Here is a 20,843-nt window from a genome sequence, read left to right as displayed (position 1 = left end):
TGAGCATTCTCTCACCTTCCCCATCATATAGAGCACATGCTTACTGGCAGTTATATACCAGTAAATGAAACAAACCTCCCATTCTCAAGCATTGCACTGTCACAGGTGAGATGGGGCATGGGCAGAGCACTTAGGTTTTGGAGTTTAAAGTAATGAGGGGGAATCTGGAGGAGCGGTGTTATGGCTAGATTGTGCCCCACCTCCAAATGTCGAAGTTCTAACCTCCAGTATCTCAGAATGTGACCTTATTTGGAGAGAGGGTCTTACAGAGGTAATCAAATTAAAATGAGGTCATTAAGATAGCCCTAATCCAATATGACTGGTGTCCTCATAAAAGGAAGAGATTTGGACACAGAGGTAGACATTCATAGAGGGAATATGATGCAAAAAGACATGGAGAGAAGATGGCGCTCTACAAGTCATAGAGAGAGACCTAAAAAAGGTCCTCCTCCCACAGCCCTGGGCAGACTCTAATGACACCTTTAAACCCAGGGGTGCTTTACCACTAGAGTACATCCCCAGACTTTTTATTTTTTAAGACATGATCATGCTGACTTCTCCGTGTGACCCTCACTTCAGTTGTGAGGCTGGCCTCAAACTTGCCATCCTCCTGCCTCAGCCTCACAAATCCCTGGGATTACAGGTGTGACCCACCATGCCTGGCTATTTTGGATTTTGAATCTCAAGAACAATGAGAAAGTTTGGCGCTGTGGTACACACCTGTAATCCCAGCTACTCAGGAGGTTAAGCCAGGAAAATCTCAAGTTCAAAGTGTGATTGGACAATTTAGTGAGAACCCATCTCAAAGTAAAAAACAAAAAGGACTGGGTTGCGGCCAGTAGTAGAGCACCCCTGGATCAAATCCTCAGGGAGAATAGAAAAGATGAAAAATAAATTTCTCTTGTTTATGCCACCTCATCTGTGGTGCTTTGTTATGGCAACCCTAGAAAAATAATCCAGTTGGAGAGCCCCTGGTAATAATGTAGGTTTGTTCCTAACCCCAACTCAGCTTTGGAATGTAGTCAGCAAAGGCCTGGGAAGGCAGCAAGGCCCTGAGGCCTGAGTGTCAACCACTGCCCCGTGGCCACTCTTCCCTTCACTGGGGAGGGGCTAGTTTACCAACCCAGCCTGCTCTTTACTGCTAATGAACTCGCTAAATAAGCAGCATCTTCCAACTGGCCCAGGGCTGGGCTGCTGAGACCAAGCGAACACTCCACTTCGGGTGAGTATGCAGAATCAGGGGGATACCACTCCATTTGCCATTTGAGGGGAGCCAAAAACCCACACACAGTCACTTACTTTTGCACTAGTTGAAATTCCCATTGCTAAAGTGATTTCTTAAGGATCTTCATTAGAAGATACACATTTTAGGATCAGGAAAATTCAAGATAGGGGAATTCTTCTAGATTCTTTATTCCAGGGGTAAAACTGGCTTGGAGACTTTTGTTTGACCCATGCTGTATTTTAAGTACCAAGAGATTTCACATACAACATCTACATTCACAGCCTCTCTCTCTCTCTCTCTCTCTTAAGTTGCAGATAGACATAATACCTTTATGTTATTTACTTATTATTATGTGGTGTTGAGGATGGAACCCACTGCCTCACACGTGCTAGGCAAGCACTCCACCACCGAGCCACAACCCCAGCCCTTCACAGCATCTCTTGAAGGGTCATGTGCTTCTGGACACTCTGGCCAGAAGTTCTACCTGGCACCAGCAGCCCAGAGGAAGCCTGTACATAACAGTCAGGACAACCCCACTCTGTTGAGCTTAGTCCTTTACTTTGACTGCCTGACCCTGTAGACATCTGAGTCCAAGTCCCCACTTCTTATAGATGAAAAAACTGAGGCCCTAGAGGTAAAATAATCTATTCAAAGTCACCAGGCAAATCATCCACAAAACCAAGACTAGACTCAAACCCAGGGCTCTTTCCAGTGGGACCCTGTTCAGCATTCCAGCCAGAATCTGTTCTGAATGGTGCTATACTATTTGTTATCTTTTTTTCAAAATCATCCATGGATCTAGGTGCCATTGTTATAGTGAATAAAATAAAACCCCTGTTTTCATGTCATTCCACTGAAGATTCAATGAAAGGACAGAACATAAGAGCAATTAAGATGGAGATAAACTTAGCAGTAGGCCACCCTAAAGTCTTCTTTGCTTGAGACATGTTTCATCTGGTTTGGTCTGGGGGTTAAGAACATCTTGTGAGTCCCTCCAAAAGACAATGGAGGAATCCATTCTTCAGTATTCCCCACATAGCCCCTTCAGGATTCAGGGACTTGGGCCTGTGATGTTCTTTGTTGCTGCTCAGGTGGGGCATTGCTGACTCACTTGTGCGTCTGAGTTTCAGGCACAGTGATGTACGCTTCATTACAGGGGCCCTGATTCACAGCACGGGGAACTGGGAAATTCCCTTCTTCCACTCCCAGTCAGCTCTTATTTTGTGGGAAGTGGTCTCTTTCACTACTCAGAGACTCTAACCTCTGTAATTTCAGACCTGTGGCAAAAAAAAAAAAAAAAAAAAAAAAGTCGTGAGATCCAAATCCTACTCCATTCTTGGCAGAGCAGAGGGTGTGGCAACTGGGAACCTTCCCAAGGGCTCTGTACAGTGGAGAGCTTAGTCTTGCTGGAGTCAATGATAATAAATAATATCTAAGACTAGACAGCAGTTTGGTTGGGGTGCTGAAAAAGGAGTGGGGCTATCAAGTTAAGCCAATTCTGTGCTCCCACAAAGGAACTCAGACCTCAATCAGCCTGAGGGATGGTATTCTGGAGTCCATCAGGTCTACTCAAAATCCTTTCTTGGCCCTGGTTTATCTCTGCCTCCATCCAAGTATTTCAAGGTACCAGGGATAGAGATGAGCCTAACACATTGCCTGAACCACAGCCTACACTGAATACACATTGTTTGCTTTTTTTAACTTTTTCATTGTTCTTTTTAGTTATATATATGAGAGTAGAATGTATTTTGACATATCATACATACATAGATTATAACTTCCCATTCTTGTGGTTGTACATGATGTGGAGTTACACTGTTTGTGTAATCATATGGGAACATAGAAAATTATGTCCAATTCATTCTACTTCCTTTCCTATTCCCATCCTCCCGCTTCCCGTCATTCCCCTTTGCACACATTGGTTGTTACTCTGTTACTGTCCCTGCCTCTGTCCTCTTACGCTGTGTGAATTGTATCCCAGAATATACTTCAAATTCCATAATCAGGGAGATGGTGTGGAGCTGCAGCAGGCTGGCAACAGAAACACATGCCTGAATCTCACTTTGCAACCCCAGCAGTGGAACAGACATAGGCTTGGAACTCTAAGACAATTCCCCTCTATTGTGTTGAAAGTTCATCTGTGACCCTCTTTATCCTTGAATCAAAATGAGAATGGATGAGTGTCTCAAAAAGCAGCTTTCTTTATTCCAAAGTTGGCTCTGCGTGGAAGGAGGCGGAAAACTGAGGCTCAGTTAAATCACTTGGAGGTAGGCCTCCTCCCAAGCCCTTCCTTCCCTGAGAATCCACTTCCCATCTCAGCCTGGCCAGGGGAGTTTCCATGGCTCTCCACACACACACACACACACACACACACAAGAAAAAAGCTCAACAAGAAACTATAACCATCATGAATGTGAAGATTTACAGTTCTGATTTCAAATATGCTGTCCCATGGGGATGGAGCAGTGACCTGATCGGCACCAAAAAACCTATCCTGCAATTATATGCTGCTTTGAAATGAGCTACTGGATATGGAAGTTCTCTGAGATTGGCAGAGTGGCATGTGAATGGCCTTGACCATCACTGCTATCACCTGCCTTTTATTTCCTCTGTGTGAATCATTCTCTTCAAACCTCTGTCAAGTCCTTGAGGGTAACCAGACAGGAACTATTGTAGGCCACGAACAAGCACAGTGTCCTGTCCTCAGTGAGAGCTAAAGAAAAATTGGGCAATTTGTTGACTTTGGAAAAATGAGATATGAATGGATACAGAATCTTTTATGGGGAGTAATATATCAAGAAGCCAGACTTCTGATCAATATGATTGATAGACCAAATGTGGTTGTCTCTTCTCCATCCCCAGGTCATTATAGGACAATTATAATAAAGGAGTGTGTGTGTGTGTGTGTGTGTGTGTGTGTGTGTGTGTGTGCACGTGCGTATGTGCACGTGTGTGTGCTCGTGTGTGTACGCCTGTGAGTGTATTAACCCACAAGGTTTAAGGGAGGACAAAAAGTCATGGGAGGGGAGACAAGAATAGATAAGAGGTTTCAACAAAAATATCAGAGACAAAATATTATTTCAGCAAAAATAGGGAATGTGGAGTGCTGATGTTTTGGTTATAAACTTACAGTACTACTTTATTTTTATTTTTATTTTACTTATTTATATATTTTTGGTAGTAGGGATTGAACCCAGGGTGCTTAACCACTGAGCCATATCCCTAGCCCTTTTTATGTTTTAGTTTGTGACAGGGTCTTGCTAAGTTTCTTAGGACCTTGCTAAGGTGCTGAGACTGGCTTTGAACCTGTAATCCTCCTGCCTCAGCCTCCTGAGCCACTGGGACTACAAATGTGCACCACCATCCCGATGCAGATATGCATTACATTTAACAAAAATATTTTCATCATTACTTTTGGATTTTTTTTTTTAAGAAAGAAGAAAGAGCACTTGCAAAGGATGTGAACAAATTCCATAGATGTCTTCTAGTTCCAACAAGTTCTAGCGCTAAGTAAACTGCAGAGGCAGCAATGAGATCCAAAGAACGAACTGCTTTCAAAACGTATCTCAAATTCCCTTCTCTTATTTCTTAGTTGTATGAACTATCCAAGCCTCAGTTTACTAACCTCAAATAAGAGTACTACCTATTTCACAGGACTGACAATAGGATAAGTTGAAAAAAACAAAACAATAATGATCTCAGCAGACATTATTTTTCCTTACTTCTGTATTCCCACCCACATTCATCTTTAGGCAAGAATATGGCATGGCTCTGGGCAACCAATATTCATTTAATAAGAACCTGTGAAATAACCAGGTGCAGTGGTGCACACCTATATCCCAGCAGCTTGGAGGCTGAGGCAGGAGGATCATGAGTTCAAAGCCAGCCTCAGCAACTTAGCAAGGCCCTAAGCAACTCAGCGAGACCCTGTCTCTAAAGTATGAACAGAGGCTGGAGGTGTGGCTCGTCGGTGGTTAAATTCCTGGTACCAAAAAAAAAAAAAAAAAAAGGAAGGAAGCAAGCTGTGAAATTCAGAAATGTATTCCTGTATCTTTATACAGAAATAATATGAGGCATCTCATATTTCTGTTGACTGTATTAGGAGTAAGGCCTAAGTGTGAACCTCAGAGCCTGGTGAATAACTCTCTTAAGGAGATGCGGCTCACTAAAGGACAGAGAAGGAGAGTATAAATGAGAGGTTCTTTGACAAAGTAGCAGCCCCACCCCTTCACCCGTCCACTGTGAGAACTTTCTCTTAATGCAGTCCACATGCCCAGCCTCAACCCAGATTAATGTCCTAGTCAACAACCCTGTGGTTCTGTAGATAAAGCAAAGATGGTGTCTCCAGGGATTTCCACTCTCTTGAGTGGCTCTAGGCTGACCAGAGACATCCTACAAACCCCCTTCCACCCTAATTTCTCCACAATGCCTAAAAGCTTCACGTTGCATAGTATTCAAAGAGCTCCCTGGATCTGGTCCCTACCCCTAACAGCTCCTCCTCAATTCCTATGTCTTAAATCCCCGTTTTGTCCAACTAAGGTGCTAAGGTCTAAACCACCTTTTAAAATAGCTAGATGCCATAGAGGGTTAGCTCAGACAAGGAAGAAAGGGAATATATATAAAAAATACAGGAGTTCAGCCAGAAATGGTGTTGCATGCCTATAATCTCAGGGACTTGGGAGGCTGGGCAGGAAGAAGGCAAGTTCAAAGCCAGTCTCAGCAACTTAGCGAGGCTCTAAGTGACTTAGTGAGACCCAATCTCCAAACCAAAAATAAAAAGGGCTGGGGATATGACTCAGAGATTAAACACCCTTGGGTTCAAATAAAGCAGGAGTTCAGAGTGGATCTCATACAATACCTGGTTAAGAGAACCCTCAGGAAAGAGAGGAATTTAGGTTTGTTTGTTTGTTTTGTTTTTGTTTTTGTTGTTTTGGTACCCAGGATTGAACCCAAAGAAGATTAACCACTGACCCACCTCTCAAGCACATTTTATTTTTTTATTTTGAGGCAGGGTCTCACTGAGTTTCTTAGGGTCTCTCTGAGTTGCTAAGGTTGGCTTTGAAATCCCCATCCTCCTGCCTCAGCCTCTAGAGTTCCTGGGATTACAGGCATGCACCTCTGCACTCAGCAAATTTAGGCCCTTTTAAGACAGACTGAGACCAGAACTCTGGGACACAGGTGACCCAGGCATCATTCCTTCATTCATCATTCAGTCAATATTTATTGAGCATCTACTATACAACAGGAAAAAATCCGTGCCCTTTCGAAACTGCCTGCCTCTGATTATCTCCTGTTCCTCTGGAAGCTCTCTGTTTAAACGTCCACTTATAGATTCTTCCACTGTCGTAATCATCTCCTAACCCAGGTTCCCGCCCCACTACGATCTATCCTACAACCCGCAGGAACTCTGATGCCACCACTCTCCTGCTCAAGAACACTCCACGATTTCCTCATGTTTATTGAATCAAGAAACTTCATTCACTCACTAAATGAATGTGTATTGTGTATCTAATCTTGGTGGGGACATAGCTGTAAAGCAAGACCGAAAGATAACAATTTCTGTTCTCATGGTATTTACATGGATAAATAAGTAAAACTTGTTCATTAATGGTAATATCTAAGAACAACAGGACAACTGAAGGATGTCGGAAGTAGCGTGGATGCGACTAACTTTTAGATACACTAATCAGGAAGATGATAGTTGCACAACAGCCTAAGACTGTGAAAGGAGACGTGAAGGCTGACAAGTGACAAGGCCCTGAGGCAGGAGGAAGCTTGCTTGCTAAGGACAGGCAAGGAGGTTCAGTGTGGCGGGAGCAGAGTGGGCAGTGAGTGAGGGGGGAGTGGTAGCACGTGAGATCTGAGAGGTAAAGACTGCTTATTTTACTCTGGGAGTAATAGGGAGCCCTGGAAGCCATTGAGCAGAGACTGATAGGGCATGACTTGACTGTGGTTTTGCTGAGTTTCAGAAAAAATGCCAGACTGGGAAGGCCCTTTTCTGGCCCTTGCCTACTTTTCCAGCCATATATTTTACCATTCCTCTGCCCTTCAACCCTATTCAATTTGTCTTCCTTGAATACACTTTGCACCTGCTGACCTGCCATCCTTGATGAAGTTCCCACTGATGTGAATATTAATAAAGTAACAACTGGACAAATAGTTACTGCTTATGAAGTATCAATAACTCCACTTAGACACCTTTTGTGCCTTATCTAATTTCATTCACAGATATTACCTCATTGAATAGTCATATTTTTGTCCTCATTTATTGGGAAAATTGGGACTTTTTACAAATTGTCACCAATTGGAAGGTTTCTGAACCCAACTGAAATCTCAAGTGAGCCATTTGCATCTTGGAAGGTCTCCAGACTATGTGACTTTCTGGGCATTTCCTCACAGGAAGTCTTCACATAGGGAGAAAAGTTGTTTAAGATGGTCCTCAAGTGTCAGTTTTCTGGATAGAAAAATGAAAGTAAAAAGCATTTCAAGCAAAGACAATTGCATTGCAATGGTTCAGAGGTACCTTTCAGGATAGTCAGAACACTGTGATTTGCTGGAGTATTTGCAGGGTTAAATTAGGCAGATAAGAGATCTAGAAGATCTCAAACGTCATATAGACGACTGGACTTTCTCCCATTTACAGTGAAAAGTCATTGAAAGGTTTTAGATTAAAAAAAAAAAAACATGATGTAGGTTGAACAAGATAAGAGTGTCTAGAAATGGTGAGGGTTGCAGTTACCTGGACAGCATACTTTCTGTCTATAGTAATAAGATACCAATCTCTGGTTGATGGTTACCATACATATATCCAGGCCTAGAGCATGGTGATGCATGCCTGTAATCCTAGAGATTCTGGAGGCTTCTAAGACAGAGGATCACAAGTCTGAGGCCAGCCTCAGAAACTTAGTGACAACTTGTCTCAAACTAAAAATAAAAAAGGGCTACGGATATAACGGGGTAGTAAAGGGTCCCTAGAATCAATCCATAATACAGAAAGGAAGGAAGGAAGGAAGGAAGGAAGGAAGTGAGGGAGGGAGGGAGGGAGGGAGGGAGGGAGGAAAGGAAAGGAAAGGAAAAAGAAATACCGGTCCAGTTTTGCCACTGGGAAAGCTAGGTTTTGATGCAAAAATCTAATTTTTTATACATTTGCAACAAATTTTTAATTATATGAGACATATAAAACACCCTATAGGAGATTTTATTCAGGGGCATCTCTCCTGGAAGTATAAATAAGTTCCAAGAGAGTAGGGGTTTTGTCCATCTTGTTGGCCAATATATTCCGAGGGCCTGGCATACAGCAGGTATATAATACACATTTGCTAAATGCATGTGTGGGCTAGTTAATAGCACTCTAATTTTACACTCAAGTAAACAGAGACTCATGGAGAATAATCCCCAAGATTACATGAAAAATGGCCACAGTCAGGTCCAAATCCAAATCTCTGACCTCCAGAAGAGAGAAGTTGATGTGCAAAAGAGATGGAATAAGCATAGAAAGAGCTCTTCCTCAGGCTCTTACGTGACCCCCTAACATAGGGCTGTCCTCATATTACCAATGTCCCGTGGATGACTCCACCTACTTTTAATCCCCAGAGAAACTTCCGATCCCTCTATCTGGGACTGTTTTTTCCCCTCTTATTTTTTTCAGACTTAGGAATCAGAGATGAGGCAGCCCACACACCACCTGTCCCTCCCTAGCACAAAGACATCTGCATAACACTGAGCTGCTGGTGGTAACAGTTGCTTCCCAGCCTTTCAAATCCAAAGAAGGACCCACCAACCAGGCCTATGCTGGCCAGATGCCTGGACAGCCAAATCCCTTGGGGTAGCCGGGGAAACTTCAAAGCTCTGTCTTCTCTAGTTCCTATTTACTAAACATTCTTAGCAAAGCTGGCCATGGCTGCTGCCTGAATACAAGAGGAAGGAGGTGGGAAAACAGTAGATTGAGTTGAAGGGGTATTTGAGGAAATATAATACCAGCATTGGAGGCTTCTAAAATAAGAGTCAGGATTTCTGCTAAGCTCTCAGTTGAAATAAAAGCAATCCTTCGTTTCTCTCTTCCTTCCTTCCTCTAGTCAGTCAGTCAATCAATGAACAATTAATAAAGACCTTTCATGTTCCACATCTGGCTGGTAATGATTCGAACAAAGTCCATGGGTTGAATGTATCACACTGTTCATATTTCCATGCACTTTTCTTAAGAAAGGATAAGGAGGGGTGGAAACATTGGTATGTTTTACCAACTATAATAATTCACGGGGCGGGGGGGACGGGTTGTTGTTGTTTAATATAATGAGTAATTTTCCCAGTGTGAGCTTTTCTGGAATCCTTCCAAAATCTTGGAAGGAAAAGTTGTGGTTGGATATGCTGCCCCTCTCTGCCCAGGGATCACCTGCACAGTATTGCTAGCCAGTCAGCCAAGTTCATCTTAGACACTTTCACTTTTCTTAAGTGGCTTTATTTTCAATTATATCAGAGGATTTTTTAAACATTTAATTTTGAAAAGAATTTTATCCAAGGTCCCAGAGCTAGTAAGTGGTGAAGAGGAAGCTGGCCCCACCTGCTCTGTTTGACTCCAAGACTTTCCATTAGGTCATGATGGGGGACTGAGGGTTGGCGCTTTGGAATGTTAATCTTGCCCAGAGGCCCAAAGTAATATCCCAGGATGTGAATGTGTGTGACCATCTGTCTGTCCTGGGGGTGTGAAGAAAGCAACATGCTCTGTCCTTGACCCTGGCTGAGCCCAGGGGCTCAATCTGGAGCTTCAAGGGCCTGGGAACTTTCTACAAGTGTCAATGTCTGGAGGCCCCAAGAGTTTCGCTCTGGCTCAGATCAGACATCGCAACCTCCCAGTTACTATTCTGTGCTGTGGCAAGTATCAGCTTGTCTTCCCTTCCCCACCCTGCCAGGGAAACCTGCAGCATTTCTAGTTCAGGCCCAGACCCGTCCTGGCAGCCCAGATTCCACTGCCTAGGCAGGAAGCTGATCTCAGCCCAGTGACCATTTCTCTCTAGTTTTTGTCACTGAGGAATTTCCATTCCAGCAGTTTGGGGCGATGGGGGCGGGTTGCCACAGATTTCTCTCTTAAGCTATAGAGGGGTTGGCAGAGGTAAGGGTATGGAGAAGGAAAGATAGGAGGGAAGGGTGAACAAGATTTAGAGATTTCATGCCCGAGGCTGCTTTATCCCCAAATTCCAAGTCGAAGAAAGGAGTTGGGAAGTGGAAGGCTGGACTGTAGGTCCAGCTGTCCAGACCTTGAGTTGCTGCCCCCAGCGCTGAAAGGAATGTTCTCACATTCCCAGATGAGGGTGAGAAAGAGGCTGGGCCTGGGCAGGTCTGCAGAGTCCTTGTTCCCTGTGCCCCTGGGGGAACACGCCCTGACTTGCTGACCTCTCAGGTCTGGGTCTGTTGGGTAGGAATCAGGCTCTGATAGAGTGTGTGTGTGTGTGTGTGTGTGTGTGTGTGTGTGTGTGTGTGTGTGTGTGTGTGTAGTACCTAGGGCAGGGTTGCCAGATTTAGCAAATTATTTTATAGAAGACACAGTTAAATTTGAATTTCAGATAAACAACAAATATATGAATACACTAAGCAACTATTTGTTGTTCATCTAAAATTCAAATTTAGCTGGATCTCCTCGATTTTATCTGGTGATTTCAATATAGGGGAACTGAACTTAGAGAAAGTGGACCTTGGCTGACACTCCATTGCACCACTCTCTGATCCCAGATTCCGGCCTTGTCCCTTTCCTCACCCGGAAGCAGAAGAATTCCTTGGGCATTGGCTTTCCAGGCCACTGCCTGGGGCCCCAGCCCACACAGCTAGACTCCTCCAACTTTAGTTCTCAAACTCCAGAGACTTTCATGTCGACCGTTAATGCTCCATCCTGGAGCCCCTTTGAAGATGAAAAGCTCTCCTGAGAAGTGAAATGCTCTGTTGTTATAATTAACATAATTAAAAGCAATTTTTCTCATAGTCCCATAGAAAACTGCAACCCCAGCTCTAGTCTCTGTTCCCACCCCATCCTGACTTAGACTGGAGTTGTTTTGATTTTCCTCTCCAGATGATTCTTTGGCAGGCGAAGGCTGCCAGGTACAGTCCTCACCCTCTCCTGGGAATGTCTACATGTACTTTCCTAGGTTGGAACCACCTGGTGAATAGTCAATCCTGGAGCTATCATTTAAACCCTAGCCCTAAACCAGGATGAAAGGGATGCCAGGGACTGCAGTGTCACCCGTCAACCCAATGCCCTGCTTGCTAGGAGCAAACTCTTCCTTGATTCCAAGAGCCAGGGTATTGCTGTGCAGAGTGACCATGCAGGAGAACGTGCAAGCACTTCTCTCCTAAGGTAACTGGTCACACAGTGGTATCCATAGCAGCTGGAGACCATGCCCAGAGGCCCCAGATGAAGCCTATTGTCTTAATTATTTTTAGGATGAGCATCCTTCTGCTTTCCTCAAGGAGGTGATAAATTTGTCCATAGAAGAGCTGCAGTATTTCATTCCCTAAAGGTCTAGCATAGAGGAGATGTTCAGTGTTACTAATTGGGTTGTGCTGAATTAACTCATTCATAATAGGCCAAAGAAGCATCTTTGTCTGTCTCTCTCTCTCTCTCTAGATTCCCAGAGCCTCTAGCAGACAGCTCTAGGGCTTCCTGTCATACTTACACTATGATTAGTGTCTGTCCAATAATGTGATTGTCAAAAATTATAGAAACGTTCTATGTGACTTTTGTTGGCAATGTAAGGTCTCTGCCCAAACTGGCCAGAAGCTCAAGAATTTTAGATTGTAGACTAATGATGACAAATGAGCAAGAGATTATAAAATTATCTAGAATCTATTGTTAGTATCTTTATGTTGGTCCTGTGTTAGATTCTCTTCAAAAAACAAAAAGGAATCTTGGAACTCAGATGAGTATGTTCTCAGTACCTGGTCTTTCTGCACTGCTCCTCTCTCCATGAGACACACACACATACACACACATCCCTGCATTCACATGCATGCACATACTTACCTGGGAGCAGCAGAGCTAAGTCTTCCCAACCCTTTCTATTTCACCAGTTTAACTTAATAGGAGCTAGTGCCTCGGCAGCAAATAGTGCTCAACAACCTAGGGCCAGATCATTCTCTGCACTACTGACCTGGTATTTTTGAAATTCCAAGTCACCAGAACATGTCAGATGAACTAGTTGTGCCTGCGGAGGTCTAATGACAGACAGATGTGATTAAGAAATAAACTTAGCACTGGGGACCCAAAGCCTAGAGGGTGTCCAAGAGGAGGGCTGGCTCTGGGACAACAGGCGGTTGACACAGAAACCTTCTAACCCGTTTGCCTAGGAAAATGACCATGCATAAGTGAATCGAAGAGCTTAGATCTGAAAGAACTGCATGATTGCTGGTCTTGGCATGGAAGGCCTTCAACTGAGCATAACTAGTTGCCGGGGTGGAGAGGGTGGAGGAGGATGGAGAGCAGAGGAGGGAGAGAGGAGTAAACGAGATTTCAGCAGTGACTACTCAGGATGAATGGAGTCAGCACCTTTGAAGGACTTGGTCAAACCAGTGGAAGAGAGGACTTGTTGCTAATATAATCATGCATATGCTGGGCAGAATTGGAATTATATATTAAAAAGCAAACTCAGTCCTTTTAAGCACAGAGACAACTTTCAAAGTGATTGTTCATAAAATAATATGACTGATTTAGGAAATAAACCTTAACCATCTTTTCTTAGAGAAAAAGCTAGTGTTTTCATTTTTTAATCAGGAAAACCCAATTCTCTGGATTTCTTTTAATGATTTTTTCTTTCAAGGTCTTTGTTGTTTTTTGAAGAGCCAGAACTAGTTCCAGGACATATTCCTGTGTGGTTAATTTTTTTTTCCTTGAATCCCAACTGACAATCTTCAACACTTACCCCATCTCTCCTTATACTAGAACCTGCCCTATCCCAAATATACTCACCATCATCCACCTAAGTCATTGAAAGAACCACAGTTACAGTTACTTTAGAACTAGAAGGCAAAATTATTCACATATTACCCTGGCTCCAAAATCCCTAGTTGTGTCTTCAGACACAGATAGAGGAGCCGAAAGTTCAAAGAGCAAGGAAAATACTCAAAGGAAAATATTCTACTGCATTCACCATCGAATTACAAACAGGTTTGCAATCAGCTTTTGTGGACTTTTCAATGCAAAAATTTATAATAAACTCGTGAAAGGAAGTTTTCAGTTAAATTTCATTTCTGAATGTCTAGTTCTAACTAAAATGAATGCTTGGAGAAGAAATTGAAGGGAAATAAAAATGGACAAGAGAATGATGTAAAATTTTTTTTTTTTTTTTTTTTTTTTTTTTTTTTTTTTTGGTACTGGGGATTGAACCCAGTAGGATAGTTAACCACTGAGTCACATCCCCAGCCCTTATTTTATATTTTATTTAGAGACAAGACCTTGCTAAGTTGCTTTGACCTCGCTATCCTCCTGCCTCAGCCTTCTGAACTACTGGGATTACAGGTATGCACCACCTTGCTCAGCAGAAAATCTTATCTATTAGAATTGTATGGTGGTTGAAGTAAAACTGAGGAAATCTGATATTTCAGGAGCTTTACTATTTGAAGAAGAAAAGTTGTACCTAAAATGAAAGGTAAATTATTGCTCAAGAGAAAATGGTTATGATCTCTGACACCAACCACACCAGGTGTAATAGACTCAGTAGCTGGGCCTGGGAGTCAGGCTGCACTGATGAGTTATCAGTGGGAGACCATTGATTTAGGCTAATTGGCAATTATAGACTCAATTTCATTTAAGATTGTATTTCTTACTTTGTACAAGTAGGACCACAGGGCTGGGGATGTAGCATAGAAGTAAAGCACTTTCCTAGCAGTCACAAGGCCCTGAGTTTGCTCCTCTGCAAAAAATAAAAAAATAAAAAAAATAAAAAAGTAGGACCATAATGTGTATATATGTGGAGGAATTTTTCCTCCTTGTATCTTAAAAAAAAATTTCATAAATCAACAAATAGATTGATTGTTGGTATTCAAAAAGTCATAATTTTCTTAGGCCAGATGATGTGTTAAAGATAGACAAGGAAAAATAAAAGAATCATAGTCATCCTTAAAAGGTGGAGCCTCAGAAGAGGACTTCAGTCACTGATGATGTGCCCTTGAAAGGGACACCTCCTCACTTTTTTACTTGTTGGCCATGAGGTGACTGGTTTTGCTTCGCCACACACCCACGTCATGAAATCTGGCCTCACCACAGGACCTAAAGCAAAGGGTTCAACCAATCATGAATTGAAACTTCCAAAACTGTGAGCCAAAATAACCCTTTTCTCTAAATTGATTTGTCTCAGGTTTTTTCTTTTGTAAATAGTGATGGAAAGCTGAGACATCAGCTATGACTATTCCCCAATTCTGGCTGTGAGTTCTCTGTCCACAATGCAGTGATGCGTAGTCAATAATTACTCAACAAACGAATACCCTTTAGGTCTTATACTAGACCTAGTGGCAAATATGAAGTGTTAAAGTCATTTAGCATCAAATGCATGACCAAGATTCAAATCAGGATCCATCTGAGTCCAGCACCCTCCATCTTTATCCCATTGTAAAGAATCTGTCAGTAAATGTGGGACAATCAACTTTCCTCCTCATCCAGTGATTACTCCTTTGTCACCTTGCTGGTTATTCCTCATCTCCTCAGCCTCTTAAAACTTCAGGGTCCCAGGGTTCAGTTCTTAAACTTCTTGGTATTTATTTAGGTGACCTCATCCGATCACTGGAGTGGTCTTTTTTTTTTTTTTTTTTTTTTTTTTTTTTTTTTTTTTTATGGTGCTGGGGATTGAACCCAGAGGTGCTTAACCACTGAGATACATCCCCAGTCCTTTTCCAATTTTATTTTGAGACGGGGGTCTCACTAAGTTGCAAGATTAGCCTTGAACTTGAGATCCTATTGCCTCAGCCTCCTGAGTTGCTAGGATTACAAGTGTGTGCCACTGCACCAGGTGCTTAGCCCATTTTCTGTTGCTTTAATAGGCCCGAGACTGGGTTATTTATAAAGTAAAGACATTTATTTAACTCACAGTTCCGAAGGCTGGAAGTTCAAGAGCATGGTGCTGGCATCTGGCAAGGGCCTTATGCTACTTCATCTCACGGCCAAAAAGCAGAAGGGCAAGCAGACTTGTGCACAAGGTTGTTATAAAGGGGTGGCCTCCCTTTATAATAACCTGCAGTTCCTTGAGAACTAGAACTCACTCACTTCCTCAACAATTAATCCACTCTGTGAGTGTGACATTTAATTCCTTCATGAGGGCAGAGCCCTCAAAACCAAACACCTCTTAAAGTTCCTTTCAAAACCATTCATTGGTACACAAAACAAGAGTTTTGGAGGGGACAAACCATATTCAAGACATAGCAGTCCCATTTATATGCTGACCATTCCCAAGATGCATGGGCATCTTGCATCTCTCCCCTGAACTCCAGATGTACACACAGATGTGTGTACCTCATGAAACTTTACACTTGAATGTCTGATAGGATCTCAAACTTAACAAGTGAATTGAATTATCTGGGCATGATTGAGCAGATTGGATGCAGGGTCTCTGAGCCCTATGAATAAAGACAGAAGACTTTAAAAACTGTGGGGAGCAAGACCTTTAGGTGTCCCATGTTATCCCATCATGTGCAACCACACAGTGACCAGCAAGGATGGCATAGAAATCATTCATTAATATTTATCAATAAAACTCACTACAGTCTGAGATTATGGTGCCTATTTCAGGAGAGACGTGAGATTCTGGTTCCAAGAAATGTTGAGAAGTGGGAGGAATCATTTGATTAAAATGTGAAAAAGACTCCAAAGTCTTAGTGGGCAGCATCAATAGCAAAGTAACTGCTTGAGGAAGGCACTGGAAAGGAAGATCTAATAGCTGTGCCACCCACACCAGACATCACTACAAATTCTCTAAAGTTCAGATTTTATCACATAACCCTTTGTCTGAAATGCTTAACAACTCCTCATCTTTTATGGGATTAGACCTAAGCCCTTCAGCAGGGGACACAGGACTTTGATGGACTGGCACCTCACCTCCTTGTCTCTTCAACAACCCCCACACCACTTCCCGTCTGCTTAAGTACCACGTGCACTTGGAAGTTCTCCAAACACATATCACACCTTTGCCCATCCTATTCTGTCTGCCTGGAATGTTCGTTCCCTACTGTTTACCCAGGAAAATGACTCCACCCAACCCCTGTCCCCTTCCTACAGAACCAAGTTCTTTATCCTCTGGGTTCCTATAACCCTTTGTACATCTTTAATCCCATACAGTGTAATTATTTGTTAATTGATTTGTCTTCCAAGTAGATTATGAGATCTTCAAGGAAAAGTCTGAGGTTATAGCTTTTTGAAATTTATTTAAGTACTAAGGTTTAAACCCAGGAGCACTTTATCACTGAACTATTTCCCCAGTCCTTTTTATTTTTTTATTTTAAAACAGGGTCTCACTAAGTTGTCAAGGTTGGACTCAAACTTGAGATCCTCCTGCCTTAGCCTCTGAGTTGCTGGGTTTACAGGCAGGAGTCTTTGCACTGGGAAGGTTTGAGCTTTTTAAATCGTTGGTGCCTAGTGTCATGTCTGGAATACTGTTAACTGCTTAGTATTTGATAAATGCATAAATGTGTGCATTGCCAGAAAATATTTTAAAAAGAGTGCAGTTATACCAATATTCCAATAGTGATATAAAAATTTGTCCCATCTAACACAGAATTGTAGGCTTCTTTTAAAATAGATCAATATAAACTGATAAAAAATATATTTAGTTGTAGACTAGACCTAATGTGAATCAGTCCCTGATATTCAATCCTAAGGAAACATATTTATCAAAAGTCAGTGCATTCCAGACTCTGGGTTTAACAGTGGATACTTGTTTTGAGTACAGGTGAACAGAAAGGGTGGCAACCATATATAATAATGTTTTACATTTCTACATTAGGAAGAATGCATTACAAAACTCATTTTCTACAATCTGCTCTACGTAGAAAGTTTATTTATCTGTATACAATAAGTGTGGAGTCCAATGACTTCGCAGCTTTCTAATTTCCAGTTGCCCTATAACTCTCATATCCTGCCTCGAACCACACACACACACACACACACACACACACACTCACACACACATACACACACACTTTGTTCATCTGATCAACAGAAACAACTCATATGGCCTAAAATTTAGACTAATTAGAAAATTTTGAATTCAATATGAATTTTCAGTAAATATGCCTGACTGACAAAGGCTCAGCCAAAGCAGATTCTCCCAGCCTGAGTAAACACTTAGCATCCAGCACTGATCAGCTCACCATTTACGACAGTGTAGTGTAATTGTCTACGTACTTATCTATACTCTGACATGACTGTGAACTCCTTGAGGAAGCAGACATGGATCTTATTCTTTTTCCTAGCTCGAGCAGCCAACCTAGCACCTGGCATATCACAAGTGTTCGGTAAATATGTTTTGAATTATTAACTAAGTTAATTTCATAATTTCTTGAAGGTAGTGAGAGATTAATTTCTGCCTGTAATCTCAGAAAGAAGCTCAATTGATTTGAAGGTGTAGAGTCATGTGTATATGTGTGGTGGAAGAGCTGGTCTTACGAATAGGAAACTTTCTGATTTAGGACCACTAAGAAGACACATAATCACATGCACATGCAGGCGCGTGCACACACACACACACACACACACACACACACACACACACCTTTCCCAGAATCTTCTCAAACCAGAGGTAAAAATGTCTAAATTTTCATCAATGAAGTCATACCTTTGGATTATGTATGGCTCCCTCTCAGATATGACTTTGGTGGAGGGTACTGGGATTGAATACAGGGACTTTACCACTGAGCTACACCAGATTTTTTCATTTTTTATTTTGAGACGGGGTCTCTCTAAGTTACTTAGGATCTCATTAAGTTGCTGAGGATGGCCTTGAACTTGTGATCCTCCTGCCTCAGCCTCCGGAGTCACTGGGATTACAGGTGTGAGCCACCCCACCCAATCAGATGTGACCTTTTTTAATCACAGAAGTTTTGTTTCAAATCTCAAAAATCCCCAGTTTCTGAGATGCTCCCCCAAACTGTGCTCTCCTGTCTCTATTGAGAATCTCAGCTAGAACCCTACTTCCTTTCTTTAGTTTACATCAGAAAGTGTTTATATATATTTATATACATATATGTGTGTATATATATATACATATATGTATGTGTGTGTATATATATATATGTTGGCAATGGACCTTTATTATTAACCATTATTTTATTTACTTATATGTGGGACTGAGAATCAGACCTAGTGCCTTGTACATGCTAGGCAACTGCTCTGCCACTGAGCCACGACCCCAGTCTAAGAATGTGTTTTTATCTGTTGCTTTGAGAAAGATAACTATATATCAAATAAGCTCATTCAAACCATATATGTATTAGGTTAAAAGGAATTTAATCACTTGTGTAACTCCGTGAGTTCATAATGATACTGGAAACAAAATCACAAACTCAATCATCATCCTTTAGAAGACTTAGTGACCAACTTTTTACATTGAAAATTGGTAAGTAAAGGGAAATAATTAAGCATTTATTCTTCCTCTACAAGTTGTACTACCGGGAGATCAAAATTCACGTAAGGGAGAAGTCTGTCAGTAAGTAAAGAAGAAAAGATGGAATTAAAATATTGCCCCCTAAGATAGAATTAAAATACACTAATGAATTTATACATTGTGTATCATGTTTGGTAACATCACAAAAAGAAAGGTAATTTTACATCATATGCCTATGATAGAGGTATAAAATATCAACTCTAAAAAATTTGTTCAAAATTCTAGGTCCAACAAACAATTTATAGAACAGCAGAACATAGTAAACCAATAAAGGGCAAACAGAAGTTAGAACACTGTCTGGATATATGAAGCTATTAGACAGCTGATACTTTTTAGGTGAAATAATGCAATTATGGCTATGTTTGAAAAAAGAACACCTGATCTTTTAGAAATGGATACTAAAATATTTATAGATGAAATAATATGATTTCTGGGATTTCTTCAAAAACAATACAGAATATATGCAGGGGCAGTGGTTGCACAAATATGTAGAACAAGATACTTTGAGTTGATAATTGTTGAATAACGGGTAAGTGGAGTTCATCATACCAGTTTGTCTAGTTTTGTAATTACTGTACTTAAAATTTTCCATAGAATGTTTTCTTTTAAATTATTAACAGCTTTCAGAATATTCTGATACTCCTGTCCTAAATGGGTAATCATACTTTTCCCAACTCTTAAGATCATTATCTGAGGGAGTCTTCTGAAAATTGCAAATACCCCAGTAAGAGTAACTTATTAATCCCTTAACATCTCTTTGCAAACTAATATGGAAGATTATCTCCTAGACTACTTTTAACCCTGAAAATACTGAATGCCTGTGAGTAGATATAAAAGAAAACCTAAGGAGAGAGAAAAGACAGGGCTGAGGGAGGGAAGAAGAAAGAAGAACAAACTTTGTCTTCATTACAATGTCCCTAGGCCTTTCATTTGTTGGCATGTACATCTTTGTGTGAACTGTACTAAGAGAACTTCCACTAGGGCAGGATAAAAAAGATTAAATTCTTGGTTATCAGGTTCATCTTTCACAAAGGATCCCCTTTATGTTGTCAAAAGCTAATATAAATAGTTTGGGGAGAAAAAGGGCTTGTTTTCCATTACTCAGTAAGCCAATGATGAGACAGGTTAGGTGGGGCCAGGGTGTATTTTTTACTGAACCTAAGAATAGCCTTGACCGCTCTACACTGAACCACAAGAATGTGGAAACTAGGAGACAGTAAGCATCACCTCAAGTTCTCAAGAATATAGTTTTTCATGGAAGCTCTCTCAAAGAACACCAAGAAATTGGATGCCTCTGGGGAAGAAAAGTAGGGTGCTTGCAGTATGGTAAAAGGAGAAAAAAAAAGTACAGTTCTTTATTCTTATGACCAGGTTATACTGGATCAGTACCTTAAAACATATGATGACATTTTGCAAACAGTCTTTTGTTGACTTGACTCTACCTTTTATCTTGAATCTAGACAGAAGACAGATGTCTATTTATGGGTTCCTTGGCTGGGCCAGCTGCTTGGCACCACTGGCTCTGTTTGCACATTGTCTTGGTATTGTTTCTCCTGTCCTCTGTCCCACCCCAGCCTGTTGGGCTCCAATTAGGAGTATTCAATGCCCACTAGAATGGACAAGAATAGCATTCTAGTAGTTTTATGTAACATCTACAATGTGGCATGGTGTCCAGCAGAAAAGGTTTCACTCTGCTTATCCTGTGGTCTCAAACAGCCCTGCACACTGCTGCATATTTCGGTTCTGTGCTGTTTTCTTGCTGGTTTTTTTGTTTTTGTTTTTGTTTTTGTTTTCATATCAGGGATTGAACCCAAAGGCACTTAACCACTGAGCCACAGCCCCACTCCTTTTTATTTTTCATTTTGAGACAGGGTCTCACTAAGTTGCTGAGATGGCTTTGAATTTGCAATCCTCCTGTCTCAGCCTCCCAAGTGGGTAGCATTACAGGTGTGCACAACCACACCTGGTTTGCCTTTCCATCTTTA

The sequence above is a fragment of the Sciurus vulgaris genome (genome assembly GCF_902686455.1).
Source record: "Sciurus vulgaris genome assembly, chromosome: 12".
Taxonomy (NCBI): Eukaryota; Metazoa; Chordata; class Mammalia; order Rodentia; family Sciuridae; genus Sciurus; species Sciurus vulgaris.
Note: the sequence above shows the minus strand (reverse complement) of the source record.